Here is a 17617-nt window from a genome sequence, read left to right as displayed (position 1 = left end):
TTGAGAAAATAGAATTCACATCTCTAGATGACCCTGCAGAAAGTCATTTACACTCATTCGGGGAGCAGCAATTCCCCGAGTCCCAAAGGTGTTGTAGGATGAGCAGTTATTCTATGGTCCAACTACCTTGACTCCATTTCTACAGTGTTTCCCACTTTAAGGTAGCTTATTTTGTTAGCTATCTCCATACTAGACTTACTTCTATTAGAGGCACTAAAAAAACCCCAGATCCCACCATCTGGAAACATCACTATGAAGACAAGTAAAATAAAAGATGTTTAAAACACAGGTTAAGAATTAGGAACTAAGAGGAATGCAACACACATATCAGCACTTAATACCTAATGTGAAATACAGCATAACACAACCTTCTTCAAACTCAGCTGATCAGCCAAGGCCTTAGACTGTAGGTAGATGAGCCAGTCCCAAGAACTAAGGCTCTACCACCTTCATTAGTAGTTTGGATGTGGTGACTTAGAAGAGAGAAAGCAAAAGAGTTGTCTCCTATCCTGCTGGTCTTCCCATCCCAAAAGAGGGGCCAAGAATGGGTCCTTCCTGCTGGTGCTGCCTGGTGATTTGCCAGTAGGACCCTGCTCCAGGCCATACCTCTGATCTTCAGGGCAGCCAAGAAAGCACTGAGCAGATCCAGCCTGCTTGGAGACATGATGGAATAAAGGACATATTTTGGGGTACCCAGTCCAAATCTTCCCAACTAGATTCACTCTTAACACACCTATTCTTCCCAACTAGTTGGTCAATCCTGCAAACAACACGGAATTCTGTAAAACATTTGTGGAGATCTTTACAGCCTGGACTTGCTGCAACTTGTTGTATTGCTGGTAGTTGCAACCACTCAGACAGCAGATCACTGATGTAGTTCACTGTTTGGTTTCCAGCATCATGTCAAATTATGTTGAATTAATCACATTTGCCTGCTTTAAAGACACACTTGGAGACTGGTAGAATAAGTTCTTTGTGCTTAAGAAATAAGTGGAAACTGTCTTAATAACATTTGGTGTCCCTGCAAAAAAAAAAACAACTCAAAAAGAGAGAGATTATGAAGGTGTGATCAAGTGGAACTTAGCTCTTAAGTAGACTGTCATCAAGTTCAGAGGATCAATTCCGTGATACTTTCTTAGGCCAAGCTAACCACCCCACAAGTACCAGTGTGCGATTCCAGATGGAATTGAAATTAAGGACTCCACTGGGCAGGAGAAGTGTCCAACTGTGCTTTTCAGTGCCATGAACAAGCTAGAGAAAAGCCAAAGTGGATGGATTCCAAAATATTTCAAACAGGCAAACTCTTCAGTTCAGACAGCTGAGAAAGTCATTGATACATGACTGGAGCATGACTGACAACCTGAAAACCTGTTATCAACACACCTTGGAGTCTGTGACAACTTAATTTAGAGAGGCTAACTCTTGCTTCCCAAGAAAAAGAGGCAAGAAAGTGTTCTGAAATTTGTCACTTTGTTGAGTAAATTTTTGGTGGGTAACTACAAGACCTGCCCAATCCTCTTGTAATTAGCTATAGCTGAGGTAAGAAGACAGCCACAGAAAAGAGTTTCTTCATCTGCATTGTGGATGTCTGGCCATCTTGTGGCTGTCTAGTCAGCTGCTTGTACTTGGGGAACACCTGCCTACCCCTGCTACTCCCTTCCAATGGGAAAAATTAGGGTAGCCTTTTTATCCTTCAAAATTCCTGCCATGACAAAAAGCACAAGCTCTAACCTCTCAGATTCGTTTTTATCAATGAATGGTCAATTAATAGAAAAATCTTTTCCCCACATCTGCCATTCACACAAATTGCAGAAAGCAGAACATTAGAGAAGAGAGGAAAAAGAACAGGAAAGGAGAAGTTCCCAAGACTTTCAAATGTTGTTGGCATATGCCATTTATAGGTGGCATTACTTCACAGCTAACTGGGGCCAAATGAAGCAAAAAAGCTTGAACTGGAGGCAGCCTTCCCTGAAAAAGTTTGGATTCATTTCTTAAGAGAAATTAATTTTTTTATTCCGGTAGATCCAAGCCAGAGAGAAAGATTTTGTTTCAATTTTACCAAAGCTGGAATATTATTCTTGCAGAAATGACATTTTCCATCAAAGAACTTTTCAGTTCAACATTTCTGATCAACTTAAATTGGTTTTTAAAATTGTCAAAATCAGGATTGGTTTCTGGATATAATTATTTTACTTTTTATCTTAGAATTTATAAAATTTGATGCTGTTTGAAATTTCAGCAACATTTTTATTATATGCTGAGGTTATAGATCTGCCAGAGACTGAACTGTTTAAACAAACTTTGGATTGAGATGTCAGGTGAGAAAAAGCTACCTGATTTTGTAATTCAGAAATGGCTTTTTACTCGTATAAACTTAATGCAACCCAGACAAACTCACAAAGCGTTTAAACCATGTAACAGTATAAATATTCAATTTGATAATCTAGTTGGTGTTATCTGCAATGTCTGGAAATGCAGTATTATATCTGGAAAGCATCTAACCAGGAATATGGAATACAAAAGCATCATGCTCTTCTCTTGCTCTTTTGGGAGAGTCTTCAGTTAGAGAGGTTTGAAAAAGATCATACTCTGTAAAAATACATATTCTTTCTTCTGATAATGCTTATACTGTTCCACATGGTTTCAAACATGAAAATCTGTTTGAATAAATGCATATTTAATATCATACATTTGACTACTCTAGTTGTAAAGTTGGATTCTATCATTGGATTAAAACTTGATTATTATCAGAAAATAATAACAACTCACCAGCCATATTAATATGTCAGATCTTTGTTTTCACACCATGGGATACTGATTAGACCTTGTCCTCTTGGAAATGACCAAAACGTGAGCAAAGTCTCTCTGTCACACTGAGGTCACTGAGCAAATCCTTCTCAAAGGAGGAATTGCTTGGAGGAATTCTGTGCCAGCCTTTGACACCAAAGTGATACTTGCTAAAAATAAAGCACCCAAATTTATTTATTTATTAATAATTTTTACCCCTGTAATTTCAGTGATCCAGTTACAGGATGGAACCACCAACAGCTGTCTTGGCATGAATAGAATACACTGTCCCAGCTGGACGGGACCTACTAAATCATCTAGTCCAACTGTCCGACCAACTCAGGGCTGACCAAGTCAAAGCTTGTTATTAAGGGCATTATCCAAATGCCTTCTCAACACTGACAAGGCTTGGGGCACTGACCACATCCCTAGGAAGCCTGTTCCAGTGTTTGACCATGCTCTTGGCAAATAACTGCTTCCTAATGTCCAGTCTGAACCTCCTCTGGCACAGCTTTGTTCCATTCCCACACAGGCAATGAAAAGTCAGGGAAATGCAACTGGAGGAGGAAGGTATTTCTTAAATCAACCTTGCCATCAAAGCCAGCACACTGTGGACAAATGCCTGTCTTTACTCTCCAGGTGATTTACCAGCACACCTGGTGCTGATCTCAGGTACTGGCACCCAGACATGACTGCAGGAGCAATTCCTTAGTGACCAACAGTGCAGCCAGCAGGGAGCACAGTAGGATTAATGGGATTAAAGATCAGGCAGGGACAACAGATTTACATCACTGTTAGTCTGCTAAGGCACTGACCACCACTTGCTTCCTTCAGCTACCACTGCCCCATCAGAACACATTCATCCTGACACCAGGCTGCCTCCTAGTTCTGTGGCCACTGCTGCTCCCAGACTCACACCACACCACAACATCAAGTCCAGCATGGTAGAAAATCACTTGTTTTCTCCAGCTCCTACCCAAGATATTTGGGACTTTCCAAGGAACTTCATGCCACCGTGGCATATTTACCTTTCCCCATTCCTGTTTGCATACCTTGCTGGTGTCACCTAACAGTCAACGAGTAAAACAGGTATATGCTACACCACTCCCTGCATGTTTTTTTTGTTTGACACTTTTACACAGTTAACAAGTTCAAACTGTATCCTGAGACAGGGCTCCTGGGCGTATGACCCCACCGGGGTAATGGTTGGCACGTCCATACTGCCCGTGTGCTGCTGGAAGGTGCTCTCCAAGGCCTTGGGAATTCATCACACCTCTCAGCCATGTTTGTCTGTCCTTTGCCACACAGGGTGGACAAGCCCGAAACCCTGATGCTCCAAATTCAGGTCCAGCCTCATGGGGTGAGAGTTTCTCACCTGAAACCTTCCTGGATGCCTGACCCTCACTGCCCTGCATCTCCTCAAACAGCACTTCCAGAAGTACCACTATGTCTAAAGACTGGCCAGAGTCTAATTTCATCATTATTTTTATAATAAAAAAAATAAAGCAACTAAATGGTCAACTTCAGCTATCTCAGCCAGCCCATGCAGACGATCTGCTGACACTACCAGGCCCTTTACAGCTTCTTTTACAGCAAGGCAAAGGGGAGCAGGGCCAAGAAAGTTACCTCTGCCATGCCCCAGGTGAGAAAGCCCTTGTGGTTGGCAGCAAAAGCCCTTCACAGTAAGTGAACACAGTGAGCAATTTCCCCGTGCAAAGCACTTAGCTTGAAAGCAAGAGCTTTGAACAAATGGCATCAATGGGATTTCTCAGTGCTCCTCATCCTTTACTTCTCTCAAATCCTGCTGGAGAGGTACAAAAAGCTCAAGTTACAGAGCTGCTGATTCACAGCAGAAATGAGCAAAAGCAGCAGCCTGAGCCCACTCAGCCACAGCCTCCTCTGTGAGCCTCTGCAGAGGTCCAGGACTGGAGAAACCTCCTACAGTGCAGCTTTGATGGAGTGATGAAAAGTCCAAGCCAGTCTATGTCTCACTGTAGCATGAAAGTGGCAGAAAGCTTTTCTGCTCGTGGTGCCTCAGAAATTCAGTGTGTGGCTGCTGGGGGATGTGCAGAGAATCACATGTGAAGCTGCTGCTAGAGAGAAGTCGTAGCATTTTACCCTGGCAATGAACTTTTTCTCTCATTTCCATTTTCACTGGAATATGAATTTGCATTTATTAAAGAGCCCTTACCCTCCTCTCCAGAAAAAAACTACAACAACAAACAAACAAACAAAAACACAACACCCTGATCTAAAGAAAGAGATTGGTTTACATAAAATTCTATTAGTTTAGCTGATTGCTTCCAAAACATTTCTGGGAAAGCCTTCCATTACCATACAAATGGTGCTGAGCCTTTTTTTTCAGGCTAACTGCTAGATAGTGTGATGATCTGGGCAAATATTCATCAAGGCAGCTGCTCCTGCGAGCGTGGACGTGAGCCTGCTGCACATCACGGGAGAGAAGAGCAAGAAGGAGCTGATCTCCATGATGGCAACAGCTAAACCAGCTGCAGCCCATGCATCCTGGCAGCAGCACCCCCAAACACATGGGGAGCACACGTGTGGGGAGCCTGGGGGTCTGTGGAAAAGGAGGAGGATGGAGACGAGGGAAGGATGTGGGACAGGAGGAGGTTGGTGGCTTGTACAGGGATGACGTGCCGGAGAAGAGCAGCGAGGGAGCGTGCCCACTGCCTTGGCTGAGAGCTGCATTCCTCCTCCATGTCATAATTTTCTCCTCCTTGCTGGAATAACCATGAGATCCCACAGGCTTTGCCTGGCTGATGAAGCCAAGAGAGCAAACAACTCTACAATTTTATAGACCTCTACATGAACTAGCTTCTGGAGGTGTCTGCACCAGGCCCGTCCCTAGGATGCAGCTCACTGGTTGCATCTTCGGGATTGCAGGATGAAAACAGCCAGGAGCAAGGAGATCACCCTGGTGGCTGGCCATTGTGGTGGGCAGGGAATTCTCTGGGTTTGTAAAAGGGAAGCTCACTACTGAAGGTCTTGCAAAGTCTGCAAAGCCTTTGCCAAATCCAGGCTTTTGAGTCACTGCATAAACACGGTCCTCTGGAGTCGTGTGGGTGCTGCCTGCCCCTCTCCTGTCAACTGAGTGTTTCTCAAATACTCCCCAGAGGTGCTTTTGTGAATCAGCCAGCCATGTGAGTAAGGCCAGGATCCAGATCTAAAGCACCATGATAAACTGAGAGGGCCTGATTTCAACCCTCAAGATACCAAATCCGGGAAAAGAGTCAGCACAGAACTTGTTTTGGTTTTTGTTTTTTGTTGTGTTTTTTTTTACTTAAACAACCATCATATCAATCACCTTCAAGAGAACAAACATAATAATATCAGTCACAGGACACAACAGGATGCAGGAACCACCTCTGTAACCAGTGTAAAGCAGAAAGCCACGATCAGTCTCATCTGACTTTAAAAAAACAAAGGGTAAAAAAATATTATCAGATGCAGCATGAGAGAGCAGTAAAAATGTAATAATTCAGCAGCTTTTTGAAATAACATTTATATGTAATTTCCTGCTCTTATAAGCCAAAATGGGATGAAAAAAAAATATAGAAGAGCTACTGTACCGAGGAGACATCATCAGCCATTTCTAAAAAGAAAATATCAAATCCCTGGGGTTTTTCATGAAGGGGGCAAGTGAAGGGAATCATAGAATCACAGAACTATTCAGGTTGGAAAAGACCCTTGGGATCACCAAGTCCAACCATCATCCCTACTCTACAAAGTTCTCCCCTAAACCACATCTACTAACACCACATCCAAATGACCCTTAAACACATCCCGGGATGGTGACTCAACCAAGTGAGTCCTAAGGTTGTGTCTCAACTTCTTTGTGAGCACCTGGCAATCTCACACCTTGGGCTCTTGGCAAGTGAGCTGAATTATCCTCCCTGGGTCTGACCAGTGCTGACAACCACGGGTTCCTCATCACAGACTGTTTTAGAAGTGCTGCACGAAACACAAATGCACAGGGAGATTTGCAAGGTGCTCTTGCATCTCAAATGTTTTGGCCACCAGCAAGCACCAGTGACACAGGCCTGGCTGGATTGTTAATGATACACACCCAACATACACTGGGGGGTGTCTTTTAAACCCAGAGCACTCAGCAGCTTTGTCCCCATTCCAGTACACTTTTTCCCCAACGACACCTCTCTCTTCAACTTACAGTTTACTGGAGACTTTGGCAGTGAAAATGGCATGAGAGCTGAGCAGACACCCTCCTGCTTTTTGGATTGAGGGGAGAAAGCAGAGAGGGTCCATCCAACAAGAGATTTAATCATGACTTGCCTTAATCCCAATTTGCAGGGAAAGCTGAAGGGATGGATGCTCCAAGGCTCAGCCTTCCAAAGAGTGAACTCATGACCCTGTGTTTATGTTGTACAAGGGAATTAATCAGTTCAACATGGCACTGTGTCAACACCAGCAGCAACTTGCATGCGTGCTGATGCCCACCGCTGCCAGGGCGGGACAGCGCAACACCTACTTGCAGGTCAAGTCTAACCTTCTATCAACTGACCTAAGCTTTCTGAGAGTGTAGGATCTGGACTAACCAGCCAATGCTGAGCTTAGAGGCAGGTCTCAGGCCTGACACTGAAAGACAGCAGATGCAGGAGGGACTATCAAAAAAAGTTTCCTTTGCCTGCCTGCTCCCAGCTTGGCTTTCTCTGCAGCTGGGGTGTGTGAACAAGGAGCAGCAGACAGGCAGCAAACAAAGTAGCTTTCCCCTTCTCCCAAGATTCCAACCCTGTCCATGGTTTTCCAGCTGCAGCCTGTCCCTGATGCCATGAGAAGAGTGGTGCCAAAGGGAAAAACAAAAAAGCCCTTTCTGAAGATATCGGGCCAGTTGTACACTGGGAAGGAAAACCCTTGCTGATCCGAGCCCCCTTCCCATCTGCTCCATGGAGGTGACTGGCCAAGGCAGTGGAGCATGAGATTTGATTAGAATTATTGTCTTAACGCAAAGCTGAAATTGTTCCGAGCACACGGAGCTTCTGGGAATAGGCAAGGATCCAAAATAATCTTTGGACTGCAAACTCTGTAACAAAGAGATGGCATAAACCGACAGACATAGCAAAATCCTTCAGAATCTACTTCCCATGGAGCAGGGTTGTCCCCACCAGTCTGTCCTTTCACCTCCAGACAGTTCCTGCCTCCATTCCAGCCTTGGCAGTCACATTGTTTCTCAATGAGGAAAAAAATACATATATTGAGGGACCATAAACCAGCTCAACCCAGTCAAATCCAACCCAGTGGCTGCCGGGCTGTGCTTCTCCCTGCAGTCAGTTCTGATCTGGAGCCCACCGTGCAGAACCAGTGACACCGTGAACTACAGCAACAGAATTAGGACTGAAGCCCAGATCTAGAAAGATATTTAGGTACCTAAGCTCCTGTTAGACACCTAAATATCTTTGCAGAGTGACACACATTTCTTGGGACTGAAATAAGTTTTCTTACAAAGAGGAAAGCAGCTCTATTACCACGAGTGCTCCTGAGAGCTCCTGTACAGCTCAGTGCATTGAGCAACACCTGCAGCTTAGGCTATGAGGAGCCAGTTGCACCGGGCACATCACCTTCCCCAGCCACCCCTTTTCCTCTTAAACTCCAGAAGTTGGAAGTATTTACTGCTCCCACTGCTCCCCTGCTTCTCATTAAAGGAGCCTGACTTCCTGAAGGCCGGGCCAAGCTTTTAGCATCTAGCAGCACACAGTAAATTAGACAAAAAGAGGTTTGCTGGTGGAACGTACCGTGATGTTCACCCTGGGCAAGAAGTTTGCAGAAGGCCACGTACCAAGAAGATGCTTTTTATCTGCTAGCTGATTCCTGGTGGTATAGCAGAATTTGGTGAGCATCGGGAGGATTTTTACATGATAATTAGCCGGTGTGCACAAGGCTTAAGAGTTTTGGCTGTTGGCTCAGTGCAGCAGGATTTGGTCTCTTCCCCTGAGTTTTGCTAATACCCAGACGCCGCAAAGGAATCTAAACAGCTTATGCTATTCCAGGTGGGCAAAGCACTGTGTAGGGTAGGAGCTCACATAAAGTCGATCAGGAGAATTAGTATTCCTTCTGGCTGTTATATCCTGCCTAATTCTAACCCCTCTAGGAGTTATTTCACCATAGCAGCTGTACAACGGGCCATGAAATTCCTGTTGCACTGACTTGGCTGTGGGCACCTCTGTGAAGGAAATTCACTTAAAAAATCCCTTCAGAGGGATTTAAAGTTGGAATGGACATGGATAATCTGCAACAAGGTTGCATGGATCCTGCCCTGCATTTTGATGGAAGTTCCTCCCAGTGCCTATATATTCCAGGTTTATTTTTCTGTGACTCTCAAGTACTGCACAGCCATGTTTCCCCCTTCTTGAATCACATTTTCTCCTGGCCTCTGGAAGAGCAAATAGCCCTAAAGAAGTGTGAAACCTCTGTGGCCTTGCCAAGTGTGAACCAGCCTCCCTGCTGGGAAAGGTTCTAGGAAAGGACATTGTGGACAATGGAAGCAGGTGCTGCCAATATTCAGTTCTCATCTTGTTGTCAAGTGCAACATGTTTTTGCTAATTTTACTGCTGTGTCAGACCTGTGAGCCCTGCCTGCTGTGCTCAGGCTCCTCTCCCAGCAATCCCACGCCGTGCTGATCTGCTTAACCTCTGCTTTGTTGCACATCTCTATTACTCTGAGGGGCTGGAGAAAGCCCCATTCGTTGATCATAACTGCTGAACATCTTCAAGATATTTTATATCTGATTAAGCACTCTACAAGTCTGTTCATGCAAGCATCAGGCCAGATTTCCTCGTTTTGTAGGCATAAGAAAAATATTTTTTGCTTAGTTCCACAAAACCGTTTGTATTCATCTTCACTGATTTCACTATTGTTTTTCCTTGCTCAGCAAGATGTATATTACAGTCTGTTTAATTGTGTGTTTGATCTTTACTACTTAACCAGATCTATTTATCATTACAACGCATCAGTACATTATAAAGCTTTCAGGCACATTTATCTGCATAACAAAGCTCCCACTACAGAAGAGTCCTCCAGGGAAATAAAGCAACAACAACAAATACTTTAATGCAATTCACTTAACAGTACAAATATTTGTAATTACAAAAATCTCTAAGTGTGCTTCTTCCCTAAATGGCATGTTTTACTTAAAATTGCTTTCATAATGTGATAGTGCCTCCAATTTATGCAGCTGATGGCTCCCTCACATTAAAGAAAGCAAGCCCAAGTTAACTGGTTTCTTGTTATTTTCCCTCTTGCTAATGTGAAGGCAGAACTCAAGTTCACTGATGTGCTATTAAAAATTTGGTTACACCTAATAAAATGAGAACATTTAAAAAACACTAGTGCGTGATTAATAACCACTATAAATACATTACAGCATGAATGCAACATTACAGAGAGCTGGAAGCCATGTGTGAACTAAGCCTACAGCAATCAATTAACCATTAATTGTAATGTCTGTTAATCATCTATTAACCCTTTATAAATCACAAATACATCACCCTTGCTGCAAACCAGGACCACCAGGCTGTGCTACATGGCTATTCATGTTTCTCAGGTCTATCAAGGCCAAATACGTTGCCAACTGTTGTAATTCCAGCATCATTTTTATATATTTAACACTCTTGGAAAATACATTCTTACTCCACAAGTAGATTTTTTTTGCTTTTGCCTCAAAACTGCAAACTGAAGGATATCCCAGGAAGTCAGCTTGTATGGCTGAAAACTGCCATGTCACAAGAAAGGCCTGGGGGTGTTTGTTTTCTCTTACCATGCAGTGTGTCATGCTCAGATAGTCTATGGAAAATGCCTCACCTGGACATTATAACTGCAGGTGTCTGCCTGGCACATGGAAACAGGACCTGGGAACAGCTTAAGCAGGCATCCAAGAGACCACAGTGGGCAGCCCAAACTGAGCTCTGAGCACCCTGTGCTTTTTGTTCAGAAATCAGGGTAGTGCCCAGCAGCAATTTTCAGACCTCCAGCTATTCTTCCACCTAACAATGAACTCTCCTGGCTCTAGACAGTAGCAATAAACCACTCACCTTCACCTGATCCATCACACCATTAAAATAGCCAGAACTCCTCAAAGCCACAAGAACTAAAAATGAATTTATGAATACAAATATTAGGATATCAGCATTAAGCTTGTGAAGATAAGTACTCTAAAGTTAGCAAAATCCTGACTTCAATATTTTATGAAACCTCCATGTGACCACATGAATGTTATGCTCCTAAGTGACAGGCATCATGCTCTGCTTTCCATAGCAGCATATATCACCTTCCACTCAGAAGACCAATGCTCCATTAATCAATGACCAGTCAAAAATCTGCTTCACTGTTTCTGCTTACATCTGACCTATTGCCATTCCTGTTGTGACTAATTTTAACACCTAGACTTCAGTGTCTACTCTGCAGAGAAGCAGAGAAAATCTAATTCTGCCCATGATTCTCACTGTTCCAGAATGGGAGGTTCACACCCTTCTAAAACACGATACTTCAGATTATTATTTGGGGAAAAACAAATTCTCTGTGTTCCCAATTGAAACCTTTGTCAAGGGAGAGGGGGTGAACATGTCACTGAAGGCCACCACAGAACCTATGTGCAAGGGATGAGTTTCGCAGGATAACAAGAGCAGGACAGGCTTGGATGTGTTAAAGTTGTCTGAAAGGAGCCATCCAAGAGAGCCTGCTGTCACCATAGAGAGGGAACTGGAAATTTCCCTATGAGGGCCGCTGAAAGCTATTGAGAAAACAACAAAAAAAAACGGACCATGATGGAAATCTGTAACTCGAGACATCTCCAGTGGGCAAAAGCACAAGGACATGCTCCACAGAGGACAAAGTCTCAGAGTCAGGATAACAAACAGCGAGATCTGTGTCCAGGCTTTAGGAAATGCCCAGGGTGGCTCTGTTTCCCCTCTGTTGTGTTGGTTTTTTTAACATTTTCACATTCATGCCTGTAAAATATTTTGAGCAGGGTCTTTAGATAGTGGTTTACATGTTTATACATACAACAAAGTGTTTACAGAGCCTCTACCACAAGCAGGTCCCAGGTCTTCGAGCCTTCTGTAATTTAAGAAGCTCAACGACCTGGAGCTGTGATTCACAGGTGAGCTGGGACTGACTCGGCTCTATTAACAGTCTGACCAGGCTGTTTAATACTTTCTCCTCTTTAGATTCTGGGATATGATGACAAATTCTGCTGCTGAAATGCCCCGGGCAGGCTTGAACCTTGAAGGACCGACATGTAATTAAGATTTGGAGCATCTACAGAGTTTTAAAGTGAAGATTCTCCATGAGCATCATCTAAATATGCCATAATAGCTTATAAAAATAGTATTTATAGAGGCGGCTGAAAACAGTCACAGGGAAACCACGGACACGTTTTAACGGGTGCTTTGCTGTGGAGTTTCGATTCACACAGTGTCTGCTTTGCCACCTGGTGGCTACTGCAGAGAGATCGTCGGTGGTTTTGTGCCTTTGTCATGCAAAAGTGCCCATCAGCTCCCAGATCCTGGAGGAAAAGAGTAGGAGATAGTAGCAACTAAAAAGATGTAGCATATATAACAGTCACTAACCGAGCCACCTGTAGCTCTTAAATTTAGCAGAGGAATCAGCAAAGAAGCTCATGTATCACAGCCTGAGTGCTCCAGAGCCAGGATATGGCCCTGGCTTGAAACAGTGAGCAGCAAGGGATTTCTGAGAAGGGAATTTGAGAAAACAGCAGTTCAGCATCTGACCTCATTCCTATTGTAAAATGCAGAGGTTGGCACGAAACAAGCTTAGATCATCTGTCTCACTGAAGCCAAAGGTTTGGGCTGGTACTGTAGCAGCTGCCACTCTGCACCTCCACAAGCTCAGGCTTGTCAGATAGAAAATAAAACCATTACATATTCATATTTTTAACTTACCACAGTGGTCAGACCACAATTTCTATCCCCTGACATGGTCAACCAGGTGAAGGCTGCAACAGGCAAACTCTCCCTCCCCAAGCCCAGCAGTCACTACATCTCTGGAAGTCCAGAGCCCTGGAATGAACACCCTAAATAAATAGTTCTTAAAAATTAACATCACAAAAAAAAAACAAACCCAAAACCAAAACCCATTGCCCTCTCTAATCAGGAATCTATCTCCCCAAAGGGATATCACAGGCTGGTGGAGCTGAGCCTAAGCAGCTGTTTAAGAGCATTTCCGAGATAAGGAGTTTTAAGCCTCACAGTAATAGGTGTCCCTTCCAACCCAAACCATTCTGTGATTCCATAGTGGGGGTGAATTATCAGGTGTGGTTGTCAAAGTAGTTTTTAGAAAACACCACCAAAGGTCAGAAAAGTTTTGTCCTTCTGTGTCTCCTGGGGGTGGATTTTCAGTGGGCTGCAGGGATCTGGAGAGAGAGGGGATAAGAGGCACTTCTTCTGAATGGCATTTCATTTCTATAGGGTGCATTTCCTAAGACATAAATCCACTTTGAAACTAGAAAATGAGATTCATTTCAATGAGTTTACACCAGACTCACACAGATCTGCAGAGACTGTCCCTGATTTATTCTACTGCAACTTCAGACGCTTAATTGGAAAGACTACAAGGAGCTATTCCTCTTAGGCTTTCATTTAGCTCACCAAAGTGAAGCAGAAGAGGGAGCCCAGACAGATTAACCTAGATCTAAGGAGAGGCACCACCTAATGGCTAGTCAACAGCTCTTTCAAAGGGAAACCTGTGCTGTCTACTTAGATCTGAACTTGGTTGCTTTCCACAAAGACACCACAAACCACTGGGAGTCACTGGCAGCTGCACAGACAATTCATTGCAGATGAAAGCTAAAATGCTTTGGGGATGGCAGCATCATCAGAAACCTTGTCCTATTTCCAGCTATGTTGGATATAACATATGAAGAGAGTTCTCCAAATGGTGAGGTTAGGTCCCAGAGCCTGTGTCATCTGGAAAGACATTCAATGGAATGGCACATTTTGGTCTGGGATGCATATGAAAATTCAAGTGGAATGGGTGCCACAGTCCAGGGGTGACAATTTAATATTGCTCTTTCAACTGACTTACTTTTCTGTAAAAAGGGATTAACCCCAGGTACTAGTTACATGATCAAAAACATCCCTTTATCCTTTGAATTTACAGAGTCTGAAAAACCTCTAAAAATGAGCTTTCAGTCACAGTGGAGATGTTTCATCTCTTACCCGTGCTTCTTGCAATCTGAGGGCTGTACCCTGTGCTTGAAACAGCTGGTCTGCAGGAGGAAAAGAAAAAGAAAAAAATAGATCTGTTCAGAATATGAACTCTTGAAAACCTCCAGTTCCAGCAATCCATTTCCAAGGACAAGCTTTTCACTTCATGCTTGGAATGGAAAGTGATGGCCTTGGAGCTAAGTACAAATGGCTGTAACTTAAAAGATGAAAATAAATCTATCACCGTAAGTTCATAACATGATAAACACATTTCACATACACTAGGTCTTAAACCACTGGCAAGCAAACAGCAAAATGACCAAAAACCCATAGCAAGAAGTTGGAAGTCCCCTGACTCCATTTTAATATGAAAAACTACTGGTGCTGATAACAGCAAAAACCTTACTGGAAAACACCAAAAGCAGATGAACTTTCAGTTACGGTTTAAGAACAGTAAAATGCAGCACAGACTTAACTTTACATGAGGGCTTAACCAAAATCCTACTAAACAGCAATGAAGATATACATGGGATTCACTCTGCTGCTTTTAGGTGTGCTGGAGAGCAGGAACTGCTGCTTGCTCTGCTCCCAGGAAGGAGAATATGATGCAAAGCCAACAGCTGTGTTGGAGGCAACTGGCTTCAGAATTCAATCCACTGCATAGGGTGGGATGTTTTGAAAATGGCTGGAGGGGTCTGGAAACACAAGTCTGAGATGTCAGCTCCTCAGATTTATTTTTAGATAGTGATTTGCTGCCCTAACTCCTAAGGTTCATCTAGGAAGGGCCAGCTCCATAAGCTTTTCCCAAACTATACAAGGACTCTGCTTTCACAGCACAAAGAAATAACAGTCACATTGGCACATTATTATCTACCAGTAAGACATCAAATCTGATATGTAAAAATGTTCTTGAGGCAATCTAATGATCTGTCTCCTTTATAATACTTTAAATTGTTGCAGCTCAGAATATATTCAAGTACTTAAATTAATTTTTAAAAAACTTCCTTACTTTATTTCTTGAGCAGATTCATCAGTGCTTCCAACAGGCAACTGCTTATCTGTTTTAGGCAGCACATGGAAGAAAGGGGATAGATATGGCGTTAAAGACTGTGCAAGTAACAAATGTCTTCAACAGATTGGCGTGCTCAGAGAATGATCTAAATCATCTTAGAAATGTCTCAAATGCCTCTAATCATCCCAAGGTTTTACTTTAGTCTGTTTATGGTGGCCTTGACATAGTGTCACAATCCTCCCCCAAAACAAACACTGCTCCTTCAAGAGAAGCCACTCCCTTGTGGCTCTGAGCAGAAACGTAAAGGGAAAGAAAGTGCTGAGACTAGACTTGAAGAGTCATAATTTTATCCGTAGTACAAAAAATGTAGGAAGGAGACTCCAGAGGAGGAACTGCATAAAAAAAGACCAAATGGGCAATCCCAAACCCAAAAGTGGACATCAAAAGTAGAATATTTGATTTGGTTTTAGTGAGGTAGCATACACAGAGATCAGTCAAGGAGTGAAAAAACAACTGGTCTGTGTTGAGCTGAAAGTCACAGATGAAAACTAGAGCCAACCAAAGGACATTTTTTCTAAAAAAGTAACTTTCCACATCCCCCGAATGCTGGAAAGAAACAAGGAAGAAGGACAGGAGACAGATGCTGGGGGACAGCCTGATATGAGGTTCAATACCCAGATAAGGCACGATCTGCAAGAGGAAGACACACAGTGGGTGAAAGTGAGTGCTTGGAATATGAAAACAGGATGACTGTGCCAAGCATCTACTCAATGTGGAGATCTCACTACTAATAAGGTGGCTCAGTTCTGGACAAATACAATTTGAAGACCCAGAAAAGGATTAACCTAGTTCTTCAAGGTCTTCTGACTACAGGAAAATAGCTGACCAAGGAAAATGGAAAGTCAATGGAGGCAAGAAGACAATAGCTGAAAATCAGAGATCAGAAGTGCCATGATTTCATCTGCAGAAGATAACCATATTGGACTATGTCATTCAACAGGACAAAAATACAGAGCCACAAAGGAAAGATGTACAACATCATGAAAGAAACTGGAAAAGAAAACAGATGAGTAACATGGTTTGGTCTTCCTGGAAGATGTGTCACTGACCTCAGCACAAAGGCAAATTGGCTAAAATATGACATGCTCACCAAATTCTAGTCAGCCTCCATGACCTCATGTTCAGCATGAAACAATAACTGGAATTTAGAGATGGGAAAGCCAAATTAAATAAAGCAGTTTAAAAACGTTAGTGGTGGTTATCCCCCATTTCAATAAGCTGTCAAAGGAAAGAGCAAAAACCCCATCACTTGACATTTTAATATAAAGACTAGAAATTTTTTTGAAAGATTTACTGAAATCAAAACATAGTAACAGGTTTAAAGAAGAAGCATACCACCTTTAACAGCTTTAGTAACTGGTCAGACAAAATGATATAATATTCACTGCCCTTAAAACCAATTGCTTATTTTTCCTTTTTTTTTTTTTTTCTTAAAACAAAAATGAATCTTTTTTTGTTCTTTTTTTTTCAGTTTACAAAAGGCAGAAAGGGGTGGAGTGAACTGAATAAAGGAAACGGTGGCAGAGCTGCCTTCTCCTTCAAGCAGAACAACAGACATTATTGGAGCATCCACTAAGACTGACAAAGAGGAGAAGAAAACTCTTCAGTCTGAGGCAAGGGCTAAGCTGGTCACAGCCAGGCTACAGCAGTCAGAGTCATTTGGAAAGCCAACCTCAATCATTTGAGATGGGAGGCTGGACAAGAAAAAAAAACAAAAGGGCATTTTCTCAAAAAAATATACCAAAGGAAAAAGCCCTGAGGCTGGTTATAAAGGACGCTGAAGTGTTTTACCCTGAATGGAAAAGGCCCCTAGTTGTTGGTTTGGTAGCAACCTTGTATGACCTTTAAACAATGTTCTCACACTTTGGAGAGTGGAAACAAAGTTATAAAAAACCCTGCAGAATCCCAAACACAAAAGCAAAACACCCACCCCAAGCTGCAGGGACTTCAGGACTGACTCCTAGCCACTCCAGCTGGAAACCTGTTCCAGGACCTCCCTGCTGACAGACCTTTTCCTAACCCCCGTTTATGCTTGTCCATATTACCAGCATTTATTTAACTAATTTCTCTTTCCTCCTCAGCATTTACTATTTATAATCACTTCCCCAACTCGGCCAGAGCAAGCCCAGTGCCTCGGATTTTCTCTCATACGATAAGCCCTCCTTACCTTCAGTGAGAGATGGTCTTTGCCATGACTTCAGCTCAAGCTCACCCTTTTGAAAATACATGACCAAAAATACATGTCCAAAACTACACACCAAACACTCCAGGTCCCATGTAGCATTTCAGATCCATCTTTATCACTACCAAAAATTCAGCACCAGATGCATCTGCCAGCATCCTGCTCTTTCCCACAGCTGCCCCTCAGTGGCAATCCCATCAGTCCTACCATGAGAAAACAATTATGGCTCCTTTTTCTGGCACATGTCTGTTCCAGCCTGTGACTGGCTTTGCATTTGCACAACTCACATTTTTCCACTTCCAACAGCCCATTCTTTGATACTGTTCAATTCTTGTTGCAGGCTCCAGAGCCTTCTGCACACTGGTGACACCTATAATCTTT

The sequence above is a fragment of the Apus apus genome, chromosome 4, assembly GCF_020740795.1.
Source record: "Apus apus isolate bApuApu2 chromosome 4, bApuApu2.pri.cur, whole genome shotgun sequence".
Classification (NCBI taxonomy): domain Eukaryota; kingdom Metazoa; phylum Chordata; class Aves; order Apodiformes; family Apodidae; genus Apus; species Apus apus.
The sequence above is the reverse complement of the archived record's forward strand: the minus strand, read 5'-3'. Positions refer to the sequence as shown.